The sequence below is a fragment of the Leptinotarsa decemlineata genome, unplaced genomic scaffold (assembly GCF_025532065.1).
Source record: "Leptinotarsa decemlineata unplaced genomic scaffold, Ldec_3_MD MMD2_P_RNA_scaffold_2, whole genome shotgun sequence".
In the NCBI taxonomy this organism is placed as follows: domain Eukaryota; kingdom Metazoa; phylum Arthropoda; class Insecta; order Coleoptera; family Chrysomelidae; genus Leptinotarsa; species Leptinotarsa decemlineata.
Window position 1 is genome coordinate 25,178,380 of NW_027412529.1, and position 12,962 is coordinate 25,191,341.

The following is a 12,962-nucleotide window of genomic DNA, read 5'->3' on the forward strand; positions in this document are numbered from 1 at the left end:
GTCCATTAAAGAGCCATCGCCAAAATTCACGGAGTATCTTATAACCTTGGTTGTTTGAAAAATCAAAGAGAATAAAATAAAACAAATACAGTTGCAAACGGTTACTCAGTTTTTACGAGTGAGCTATGGGTCGTGAGTTGCACGAAAAAATACAAAATTAACCTCTTTGGGCGCCAATCAGTTTAGTTATCAAAAGAGAATATATATATATATATATATATATATATATATATATATATATATATATATATATATATATATGTATAATTATGTAACTGATAAATATAACTATAAGGATCAATGATGTCGTGAAAAAAAATATATATAAAAAGATATGCAACAGATTTCTGAACACACACTAAACATTTATTATGAAAAACATTGTAGAAATACATATATCATACATTATGTTCAATCTCAAAAAAAAATATATTTCAGGATATTTCTTCCTGTAGCAATATGCAATCGTATACGTATACCTTTGCCTTACACCTTGGAAATAGTAATAAAATCCTGATATTTCCTAATCTGAATTTCGGTAAAACAGAAACTGTATAGAATATTTTTTTCTTGCGAAATATTCGTTGGAGCGCAAATAAAAAAATAAATAAAAAAAAAATATATATATATAGCTTATCTGGAATTTCTTTCGAGGGCCGCCGGTTACATAGACTTCGTCCAATTTCCCAAGGATGATTACTGATGAATTTCACAAAAGAGTGGTCAGAAACTACCATAGGTGACAGTTGAAATTGAAAGGATCCAAAATGCCGGTCGGTACTATTCTTCTACTTTTGTACATCAAATGATGATTTCAGGTAGAAATCAATATAATAAATAAAATTGAGGAGAAGGAAAAAGAGGCCTGAAAATGAAAAAGGGCTTATTTGGGCACTTGGAACTTCAGTTTTTATTATCTTACCGTTGGTGGAATGTGGCCTCAAAGTGGAAAGGGTCCAAAAAAATATTTGCTGAGATTTTTCACTAAACAAGGCTCGTAATCTGTGATGTTTTATAGATCCATGAACTCATGATACCACCACAAAAACTTATTTTCCTTGTGTGATCTCGACAATGCTTCTCATTTGAACTCTTCAGTTTCTTGGCTAGGAATGGCAATTTTAAAGGGAACATGAAATACCGTCACGCTACGGAAATATTCACTGAGGGCAGCACCCACGGAGAGACAAAGTTTAGGATACGATAAGACAATCAGAGGTGTTCAAAATGTTAACTGATGTCTGCTATATTATTTTTCATATTCATTAAAACTGATGTTTTTAGAGTGTACATACTGACAGTATGAGCCATAGCTGATATTGGAAAATCACCAGAAATTAATTTAATCGCGAAATAAGAAACATACCATCAAATGGACTTTATTGGTTCTCCGAACATTTTGATGTTTCCTGGATGTGAAAATGAATACTCTGAATATTGGTTTGTTCGTTTTTTTTTTTATTTTTCTATACAGTGTGTTCTCTCTTGAAATAGTATTAAGTAAAAGGTATCGATTATTCTGTGTTGTAGCATTTCAAATGAGTAGAGGAACTAAGAGAGTACGGGGCAAATGGCAACACCGCCTTATGGGAAATACCATGTAAATTTAGGGTAAAAAGCCAAGCTCCGTTTTACAAATTTTTGTCCCAACATGGGAATCTCCATAAGACAGTGTTGCCAGATTTCCCCAGATCCACAAGATTTCATACACCATTCAGATGTCGCACGATCCACTGTATTGAAAATAAAAATAAAATAAGTCTGCGCGCTCGACCCAATACAATCTGGCATTAAAGATGAAATTCAGTCATCGCCACCCTCGTGTGGGTTGAATAATTTCCCAAACTACCTGTTCCATATTAAAGAGTAGGGTCTGTGTGTGGGTGAACGGCCAAAAGCCGTGATGTTGTAATCTATTTAAGACAGGTGTTGAAGTATTGTGGAGTGGGAAGATTAAATAACGTGCATTTGATGAACAATATTGTGAAATCTCGTGAAGTATTAACTTGAAAATTATCAACTTGAGTTGTGTCAAGGTAAGGTTAGGACGAATTGTAATTTAGTATGAACTGAAGAGAGTAAATAACGTGCATGTGTAGATATTGTCGAATCTCGTGAAGTATTAATCTTAAAGGTAAGGTTGAGGCGGATTGAAATTTAAGACAGGTGTTGAAGTAGGGTGAACTGAAGATTCAACATAAATCAAACCAATAAAGCACAAGTGATAAGAAATAAGAGTTCAGAGAGTGAATTCTTGTTGTTTGTAACTATCCAATAGAATTTAAGATCTGAATCTTGTGCAATGCTGTAATCATTGTGACGAATAAAATAACAGTTATTATTTAGGTATATTTTATGTAGGAAAAACACTGAAAAGATTGGAATTGAATTACAGAATACATATTCGGAAGACAAATATTTTAGGATTGAGAAAATATTGGGGTTTAGTTAGAATTAAAAAATTGTCGGAAGAGACAACTGCTTTGATGAACCGATTTTCTATAGTTTGTACCTATATTTTTTGGTAACGTTTAACAAAAAACTTGTCGATTTTGATATTGCACGTAACTTTTGCATTCCGTTACGACCTTCACAGCATATGATATCGGCGTAACTATATCTGAAAAGTAGAATATGCCATCACTTTGATCGAAAATTAATTCATTCACTTCTCATTAACATATTTAGCCATCAAGTTTGATTTGACTTTGAAATAAATGCAAGGTTATTATCTATCGACGTCATGCTAGACGGATGTGTGTGAGGTATCCATAACAGATGCGTAGACTCAACACATAACATTTTACAGGAGAACGGACTGACATTTTTCACTTATATGCATGTCTAACATGAACTACCACATATTCATTAATGATTAAAAATGCTACACTATATTTTTCTGAAATATAATTACATCATAATTTGAAGCAACATAGTAGATGATATTGACGTAAATTCAACTGAAAAATGTGTATCACCTCACTTTGGTCTCTTTTTCCCCACATATTGGCCAGATCTGATGTTGAAGTTTGGTTTAACCTTGAAACTGAATGCTAGGTTTTTCTCGAGGGTCGAGTTTCCATGTATGCCGATGACACAACAATCATTGTGACGTCCTCAGGTCTAAATGGAATTGAAGATAAACAAAACTAGTAATCAATTAATTCGAATGTTGGTGTAGAAACAATCATTTAATAAATAATGAAGATAAAACAACATTTATCCAGTTTCAAATATCAGCGCTCTCTCCGAATAAATCTAGGTTTCGAAACAACAGAATATACAAAATTCCTTGGAACACAACTTGACAATAAATTGTCTTTCAATAATCACATCGAATATTTGTGTACTTCTCTGAAAAAATGTATTTTTCCATCCCAACAATGAAATCAAATTTTTTGAGACATAATCTCTTGGATATATACTATGTTCTAGTGTATTCTAAGCCTGATATAAATAATACCATTTGGGATACTCATCAGAAATAAATAGAATCTTTATAATGCAAAAACGCTTCATTAGACTAACTTTGATCTCAAATACAGAGAATCTTGTGAGAAAACATTCCAAGACAAAACATTTTTCATATTTACCATATATTTACCTTCACAAAATATTAAGCTACGTTCATGTACATTCCCATTTGCTAACAAGAAATGAGGAAATTCACTCTTATCAAACGAGACGGAGGAACGACTTCCATCAGAAAAAAATAAAACGTAATGACTACAAAAGTTCACCACTTTATGCCGGGGCAAAATATTTCAACTCATTAACACACAACATCAGAAGTGAAACAATTTTTCTCAAATTCAAGAAAAAAGTCAAAGACTTTTTGGTAACAAGTTGTTTTTACTCCCTGAAAGACTATGAAGATAATATTTTTGTGTAACATGTGCTGTTATTGATATAAGTGACATTAGATAAAATATCTGTTGTAAAATGTGACGTGTTATATATATACATTCATGTATCAAAAATTATTAATAAAATTTGACTTTGACTTCTCTGCCAATGTCATGCTAGGCGGAAATTTGTAGACATGTAGTGTCAACACTTGACATCTTACAGGAGAACAGATTGATATGTCTCACACATATGCATGCCCCTGCATGAACTTCCGCAGGCCTAAAAACGATGTAATATTTGAAAATGTCACACTACATTTGTCTTTTCGAAACATAATCTATTACAAATCTGAAGCCATATAATAGATGATATTGATATGATTTCAACTGAAAATCAGTTTGGTTTGGGCTTGAGACTCAACGTGAGTTTATTCACTGTCAAGGTTATGCTATACGGATATTTGCGGAGTTTCCGAAAGAGATGCGTAGGGTCAACACATGCCATTTTGCAGTAGAATAGATTGATATTTCTCACACATGCATATGCTCGCCTAACAAGAACTCTCACGTATTGCAATACAATCTAATCATTTGAAATGCAACACTATATTGCAATATCTGACGGTGGAGTGTGGTTTGACTATGAAAATGAATACAGAGTTCATTCTTTGCGAGCATCATGCTAAATGGGGTTTGGAAATTCTCCAGAACAATGCGTACAGTCACAACAAACCATTTTACAGCGAAAAAGACACATATTTTCCACACCTAAATATATTCTCGGCATGAACTTTAACATGTCGCAATACACATATTTCAATTTGAAATGTATTACTATATTGTTCTTGAAACCCAATATTATCCAAGATTCAGGCCAATATACCATATACAATATACCATACAATATACCATATACCAGTGTGTTTTCAACTGAGAAAGGAGGTATTTCGACATTTCGACCTGAAAACTGATTAAGTGTGATCTTCAACTTGAATACGAGCTCATTTTCTGTCGATGTCCTGCTATACGGGGCTGTGAGCCCCAAAATATTACAAAATGCACACATTTTTTCGCACATTCACACGCATGCTTCACACCAACTTTTTCATGTTGTATTATGATGTATCCATCAGAAGTGCAACACTAGGAGTTTGATACAAACTAGCATTCAATTACAATACAAGAGTGTAGGCTAAAGAAGGCGAACACAAGTATCTCAAAGATTTTTTTTCAGTTTGAATTATTCAATATGAAGTTTTCACATATTGATTTCTCTATTCTTCCAATCAGTATAACATTTACTTGCTGCATGATAAAGATACAATAATGCAACTTGTCGCTATCGAATTGGGTATTGTAATAGCGCGATACACATATTTTCCACATTTTCACTGTTGTTCCTGTAAATATAGTGTTTCAGACTAATATATTTATCATCATAGAAATTCATTATTCTGACATACTATGATTCCATAAGACATGTGTCTTTATAGCAGATTTTATTCATATTCATATTTGATCACATTACTTCTAACGCAAAGCTTTCCCCGCTAGGTGGTGCTGTTTCTAATTTACTGTTCGAGGAATATTTCCCGGCTATATATATAAGCGCTCCACTTCGGTCGATCATTTATTGTTGGACCTGCTTCTGCAATTTTGAAAAATGTTTGCTGATGTGGTGAAATATATCACATCTATCCTCAGCCTCATAAAGGATGAATACAAGGAGAAAACAGTGAAGGATGGACTTGAAGAGTGTTATAAGGCTTCTAAAAGAATAAAAAAAGCTCTGAAAAATACTACTACTATGGGTGGGAAACAAAATCTGCTAGCATTCTTGGCCAATATTACAACACTACGTAATCAGATTAAATTTGAGATGAAGAAAGGATCAGGCCTGATAAGCCGGAAAGAGACAGCCTCTAATCTAGTACATTGGGCTGATTCAGTATCGGCTTTCAATTCACGTATCCGGACTGGAGTGATTAGTAATCTCAAGCATAAGGACCCCACCTCATTTTTGATCGACTGTAAGACCCTTTTTGTGAGACGAATTCAAAATGCATTGAAAAAGGATGCATTTTTGAAGGTCAATATGACATTTGGTGGAGAATTTGAGGTTGTCAAAGGCGATCGAATTTCAAACGAATATAAGTATTTCACAACATCTAACGCATCGATCCATAGTACCACTGATATGAATATGTGGTTTGAGGAACATGTTATGGAGCCAATCATGATAAAGTTAGAAGAGTTTCAGGAACGTGATAGTGGTTGGACGTTGAAAGCAGTAGTGAATTTGGGGGTTAACATAAACAAATTTGTGCCGCACAGAGGTTCATCATACATTGAGCTACCTTCTCAAATCAAACGAAAACAAGCATGCATAAATGTAAAAAATCATGATAATGCCTGCTTCGCTTGGGCCATTGTTTCGGCGTTGTATCCAGTTGCCCATGGACAACATTCAGATCACATTCTATCTTATCCTGACTATTCGAAAGTTCTGAAGTTGGAAGGTATTCACTTTCCAATGACAATTATTCAGATAAATAGATTCGAAGAGCAAAATGATCTCTCAGTCAACGTTTACACGTTGAAACTTTCTAAATCCAAGTATACAGTAATACCGCTAAGATTGAGTCTAGCAAAAAATAAAAGCAAACATGTGAATCTACTCATGATTCAAGACATGTATTACGATGAAAGATGTGAGGATTCAATAAATGTCTATGATGTTACGTCGCCAACCAGAAAACACTTTGTTTGGATTAAAGATCTATCTAGTTTGGTGAGTAATCAACTCGACAACCATAATGGAAAAAAATATTTTTGCAATAGGTGTTTTCACTATTTTTCCACGCAAGCTAAGTTAGATAAACACCTTGAAGACTGCTCGAAGACAAAGGAATGCCTACCAAAATTACCCATGGAGGGAAAACATATTTTAAAGTTCAAAAATTTCAAAAATAAAATTACATCGCCTTTCATAATATACGCCGATCTGGAGAGTGTATTGATATCTACACAAGATGACAATAAATATCAACGACACATTCCGGCAATTATTGGATATTATGTGAAATGCTCTTATGATGATACGCCATCATTTTATCGATCATTTCGTGGTGAAAATTGTATGAAATGGTTTGCCAACGGGATAGGTCAGTTTGCTGAAGATGTTGCAACTGTGTTCCAGTGTCCATTCGATATAGATATATCAGCCAGCCAGGAAACAGATTTCAGGGTAGCAACTCATTGTCATATATGTGACAAACCATTCACTATATCAGACAAAAAAATACGCGATCATAATCATCTGATACCTGAAAATAATTATCGCGGGCCATCACACAATGAGTGCAATATTAACTATCAAGATGATCAAACAATTCCCATCGTGTTTCATAACTTATCAGGGTATGATGCACATTTCATTATAAAAAATATTGCATTGGATCTCAATGGAAGTGTCACTGTTTTGCCGATAACAAAGGAAAAGTATATCTCCTTCACTAAAAGTATTTTGCGTAGCAATATCCGCTTCAGATTTATTGACTCATTCAGATTCATGAGTTCTTCGCTGGGTACGTTAGTATCATATCTTTCAGATTTTCCAAATCTCATATCACAGTTCTCCAACCTCTCGAATGATCAACAGCAGATTTTGACAAAAAAAGGCGTAATGCCGTATGACTATATCGATTCTTTCGAAAAATTCAATGAAGATTGTATACCCCCTATCGAAACATTTTACAACAAATTGGAGGATAAACCGTGTCCTAGGAGATCTTACTCACGTGCCAAGTTGATATGGACTACTTTCAAGATAAACACATTGGGGGAATATACGGATCTGTATTTGAAGACGGATGTTATGCTTCTGGCTGATGTCTTCGAGCAGTTCCGCTCAAGTTGTCATAAAACTTACGGTTTGGATCCTGCTCATTATTTCACTCTGCCTGGCTATACATGGGATGCTATGTTATTCAAAACGAAACATCAACTTGAACTTCTCACCGATGTAGATCAGCTGCTTTTTTTCGAAAAGGGAACAAGAGGTGGATTGAGTCAAGTTTGTTCCAAGCGAAGAGTCACAGCTAATAACAAATACATGGGTGACAATTATGATAGAGCCAAAGCTGACTCATACCTGATGTATTTCGATGTTAATAATCAATATGGTTGGGCAATGTCTCAATATCTACCATACGGCGGATTTGAGTGGATGGACACCAACATTGATATCACAAATGTGCCTGATGATGCCTCAGAAGGTTATATACTAGAAGTTGATCTGGAGTATCCAAACAGCCTTCACGATATGCATAAGGATTTACCATTCTGTCCCGATCATGTTGATCCTAAGACAAAAAAATCTCGAGCCGAAAGTACATCGGATGTGAAACAATTCAAATTGATGGCTACTCTTCAGTCGAAGAAAAAGTATGTGATCCATTACAGAATTCTCAAGCAGGCCTTAGAACATGGTCTCATTTTGAAGAAGATTCATCGTGTTCTAAAGTTCAAGCAGTCCACATGGTTGAAGCCCTACATAGACTTGAACACACGTTTGCGAACTGCTGCTTCGAATGATTTTGAGAAGAACCTATTCAAACTAATAAATAATGCCGTATTTGGTATGTACTACTATATTGAAGACTCAATTTTTGTCTCATATATATAAATATTTGTTTCAGGGAAAACTATGGAAAATCTGAGAAAGCACTCTGATGTTCGCCTTGTAACGAGTTGGGATGGGCGATATGGTGCCGAAGCCAGAATCTCCAATCCTCGGTTCAAGAGTTTGACTGTCTTCGATGAAAACTTGGCGGCCATTGAATTGGGAAAATCCGAAATATTCTTCAACAAACCTATATATGTTGGAATGGTAGTACTGGATTTGGCAAAGTTGACCACATATAATTTCCATTATGAGTACATGGCTCCTAGGTTTGGAGAAAATTTTTGCGCAGTTTATACTGACACGGACAGTTTGATTTATGAAATTATAAATTATGATCCATATGAGATGATGAAAAATGATTGTCATCAGTATTTCGATACTAGCGATTATCAATCAGATAACATCTACGATATTCCCCGAGTGAATAAGAAAGTGATTGGATTGATGAAGGATGAGAACAACGGAGAGCTTATGATCGACTTTATTGGACTAAGATCTAAATTATACTCAACTAAAACTGCAACGTCAGAAGATCAAATCACTGATCTGAAAGAAAGATTGAAGCAGGAGAATTATGAAAATGATGAAATCAACCAAATTGTGGCCAATTTCGGAGAATCCAAGAAAGCGAAGGGCGTTAAACATAATGTTGTCAAAACAAAAATCGCTTTCGAAGATTATGTGACCTGATTGGAAAATTGTACCGAAATAGCAATCACACAAAAATTAATAAAATCCTATAAGCATAGGGTGTATTCAACAGAACAAACGAAGATTGCTCTGAATCCTAACGATGATAAACGCTATCTAATTCCCAAAACCTACGATACTCTTCCATGGGGACATTACTCAATTCAAAATCAATGAATATTGATTGATAACAATATCAACTACAAATTATTCTCGTCTCAAATAAACGATTCTTTGTTCGAGTGAAAATCACATATCACATTGAAAGTTTTTGTTAACATATTATCCTGTTGCTGAGATACAGGTGTATTTTTGTGATTCAAAGCAGAACTATTGGAAAAATGAATCCTACTATCATTCATTTCAAATTGAATCATACACCTATAATCTGCCGAGAGAGGTTTTATATAGGGCTATTGGCGATGTTTTTTCCTCTATAATCTAAAAAACAAACGCTCCGGCAGCTCTACCTCCAGGGTGGTGTGGAAACGAGCAAAAAACTGTTTTAAGGATGAACTCACAACCTGACGATATCAACCCTTTGTCCTCATTCTTTATGGTGAAATTTTTTGGTCTCTTCTTTTGGAGGGCTTATAAGTATCTATTAAGTCGATGTATTTCCTGAAAATATTAAATTCAACTTTCTCATCATATCTTTTGTAAACATACAACAATAAAAATTATTCATATATTATGTAAGATCTTGTTCATTATATCTTTATGGTTAACATTTTGTGAGAAGTTGTTTTGAATCATTAGTTAACTTGAATGTGTTTTTATTGATGTTCAAAATATTATTTTCAATAGAAACATACTTTTTCTATAACATCAATCATCTTGTAAAATCAAAACCATAACACGGGGAAAACATCCATGTTGACTTCAGGACGACATATTGACACAACCAGAAACATGACCAGAATAACTGAAAAAATAACCATTAAATCATCTTGTATGAAAGCTGTTCGGAAAAAAGGTAACTGAAACTAGTTTTGATCTATTTCACTACCAAAATAACCAAAAACGTAACCAATTATTCATCTTGTATGAAAGCTGTTCGGAAAAGCGTGTAACTGAAACTGGTTTTGATCTATTTCAGTTTGAGATCAATTCAAAAATAACTGTTGACTTCTTTTGAATACATGTTGTTGATATAAATAGACGAAATTACACATAAAAATTCAGTTTTGACCAAATTGCAGTATATTTCATAGTAAAGCACTCCATCAATTATGAATCTCGATATTATAGAAAATGTCAAGTCGAACAAACATGTTAATATCAGCAAAGCCTTTTCAACATTAGTCCTTATTGAGATTAAAATCTTTCATAATTACCAATCAACCACATCTATCCTTCAACTATTCTACACAAATATCTTCAATTTCATCAAAAGTCTAATATGAAGCCATATTATGAAAATTGGTATGATGGAGATTGCGATCATACTGTTCGAATGAAACAATCACATTACAATTGTATCGTATCAATTGTTTTGCTATTCGTCTGTATGTTTGATCTAAATACATAACGTCGATATTTCTATGGCTACACATTGAAACATTTTCTCAAATTTGTACCAATATATTTCGAATACGCACTTGGTGTTATGAGAGTTTACTTGATTTTGAGATTTACTGGTGTAATTTTTCTGCATATCAGTAGAATGGCTTTAGTTTTATAGGGAGACTAGATCAAATTTATTTTTTTTTCAACCATTCTCAGCTGGAAATAAAGTCCAAACATAACGCATTTATGATTCAACACCAGACATCCCTGTTTCGACCCCGCCATAGCTCTCATCAGTGGTGTTACGCTGAACCACAAATGCATTGCTAGAATCAACTGTAATTGAAGAACAAGCTATAGTAAAGAAGCGGGTTTACATCTCTGCCCAAGGCGAAGGTGGAGTTTGCAGACCGGTTTCGGGCTATTTTGCCACTCGACTACTTGTTAGTGCAAAGTAGTGTCTATCATGAACATAAAGAAAATGCATTAACACGGGATCTAGTGAACTTAAGGCAATCAAATGAAACACCTTTACGATTTTACGAAAAGTGCATGGGCTTACTGAGTGTGATCTGCAATTATATCGACATTCATAATGACAACGATGTAGTGAAAACGAGTAAAAAAGAATTCTTCAGACAACAAGCCTTAACTACCTTCTTGGCCGGATTGAAGGAACCTTTAGGATCGACGATAAGAGCAATGCGTCCAAATTCTTTGGCCACAGCGATGCAATACATTCAGGAAGAAAATAACATTCGTTATCTACAAAAAAGTCACGCTCCAGAAGTTTCATCATCCGTTAGAAGACCATTACCACCCCAAAGATACACACAGCAACGAATGGAACCCCCGTCTCAATTTCAACGCCAAGTATGGCCTTCCCAGTCAGCCTATACCAGACCCCAATTTCCAACTGGACCGATTAACCTACCACCTCGAGTCAATTTACCACCACGACGTTTTCCGACCAATCAGCAAGTCTTTGGAAAACCACAAAACGTTTGGGACCCGAAAAATAATCAAAAACCATCGTACAGACAAGATCCAGTACCAATGAGTATTTCAACACGAAATACTCACCAACAAAATCATTTTAGGCCTCAAACTTCTCGCCCAACTTTCACGTCCGAAGAACTTTTCAATGTTGAACATCAAGAACAAGTTTATAATTGCGAAATACCCGAAGAATACGGTGGATACTACAACGAAGAATATCAAGAAGCATGTGCTGAAGATTTCATGCCTGAAGAAATGTTGAAGCACGAAGAAGAAAATTTTCTCGAGGACGACAACAAAATGCCAGAAACGTAGTAGAATTACACAGCTTCACCGATAAGAAAGAACTGCCCTACATAATTATAAGCAATCCACCTTTGAAACTTTTGATTGATACAGGCTCCACAAAATCATTTCTCAACCCTGAAGTGGCTTTTAAATTTTTCAAAAATTGCATTAAACACGAGCCATTTGTAGTAACTTCAATTTTTCAAAATTATTCTCAAGATTATTGTGCCGAAATTCCTAGTTTTTCAGAATTTAACAGTAGCTCCAATTTGAAATTTTATCTATTCACAAAGTTTTTGATGGACTAATTGGTTTAGATAATTTAAAATTAATGCAAGCCCAATTAGATTTCATTAACTCGAATCTTATTTCTGCATTCGCAACGTTACCCATTTTTTACCACGAAACGAACAATAATCAGTCTTATTCCGCTCAACTCGAGCCTCATACAATTACACGTCTCAGGTTACCAGTAGCACAGTGCGAAGGTACTATCATATTACCACAACAAAATATTCAAGGAGCAAAATTACGAGAAACATTAACAATCGCATGTAATAATCTTGCGTGGGCAGAACTTATCAATGATACGGATTTTGAACTCAATATAGCACTGACCGACTCAATAAAATCAAGAAAATTTGACATAGGTGAATTTTATTTATTTACGGCAGATATTTCAACAAAATCGTCGCACCATTTGGATATAGAAAAATCAATCAGAACAGAACATTTGAACGAGGAAGAGAGAAGACATGTACTACGGCTATGCAAAAAATATTCCGATATTTTTTATGTGCCAGACACACCACTAACGTTCACAAACCAAGTGAAACACCGGATCAGGACAAGAGACGAAATTCCTGTTTTTACCAAATCATACAGATACCCACATGTGCATAAGCCTGAAGTGGAAAAACAGGTAAACTCAATGTTGGATC

The 12,962-nt window shown here is 34.7% G+C and overlaps 1 long non-coding RNA gene across 1 annotated transcript; it reads right to left on the reverse strand.

Moving 5' to 3' along the window:
* Positions 1 to 344: 344 nt before the first annotated feature.
* LOC141487324 (uncharacterized) lies at positions 345 to 1,291 on the reverse strand. Its single transcript, XR_012468331.1, has 2 exons — positions 923 to 1,291; positions 345 to 865 (listed from the first exon to the last, which is right to left on the reverse strand). It is a non-coding gene; the product is annotated as an uncharacterized lncRNA (long non-coding RNA).
* Between the last annotated feature and the right edge of the window lie 11,671 nt (positions 1,292 to 12,962).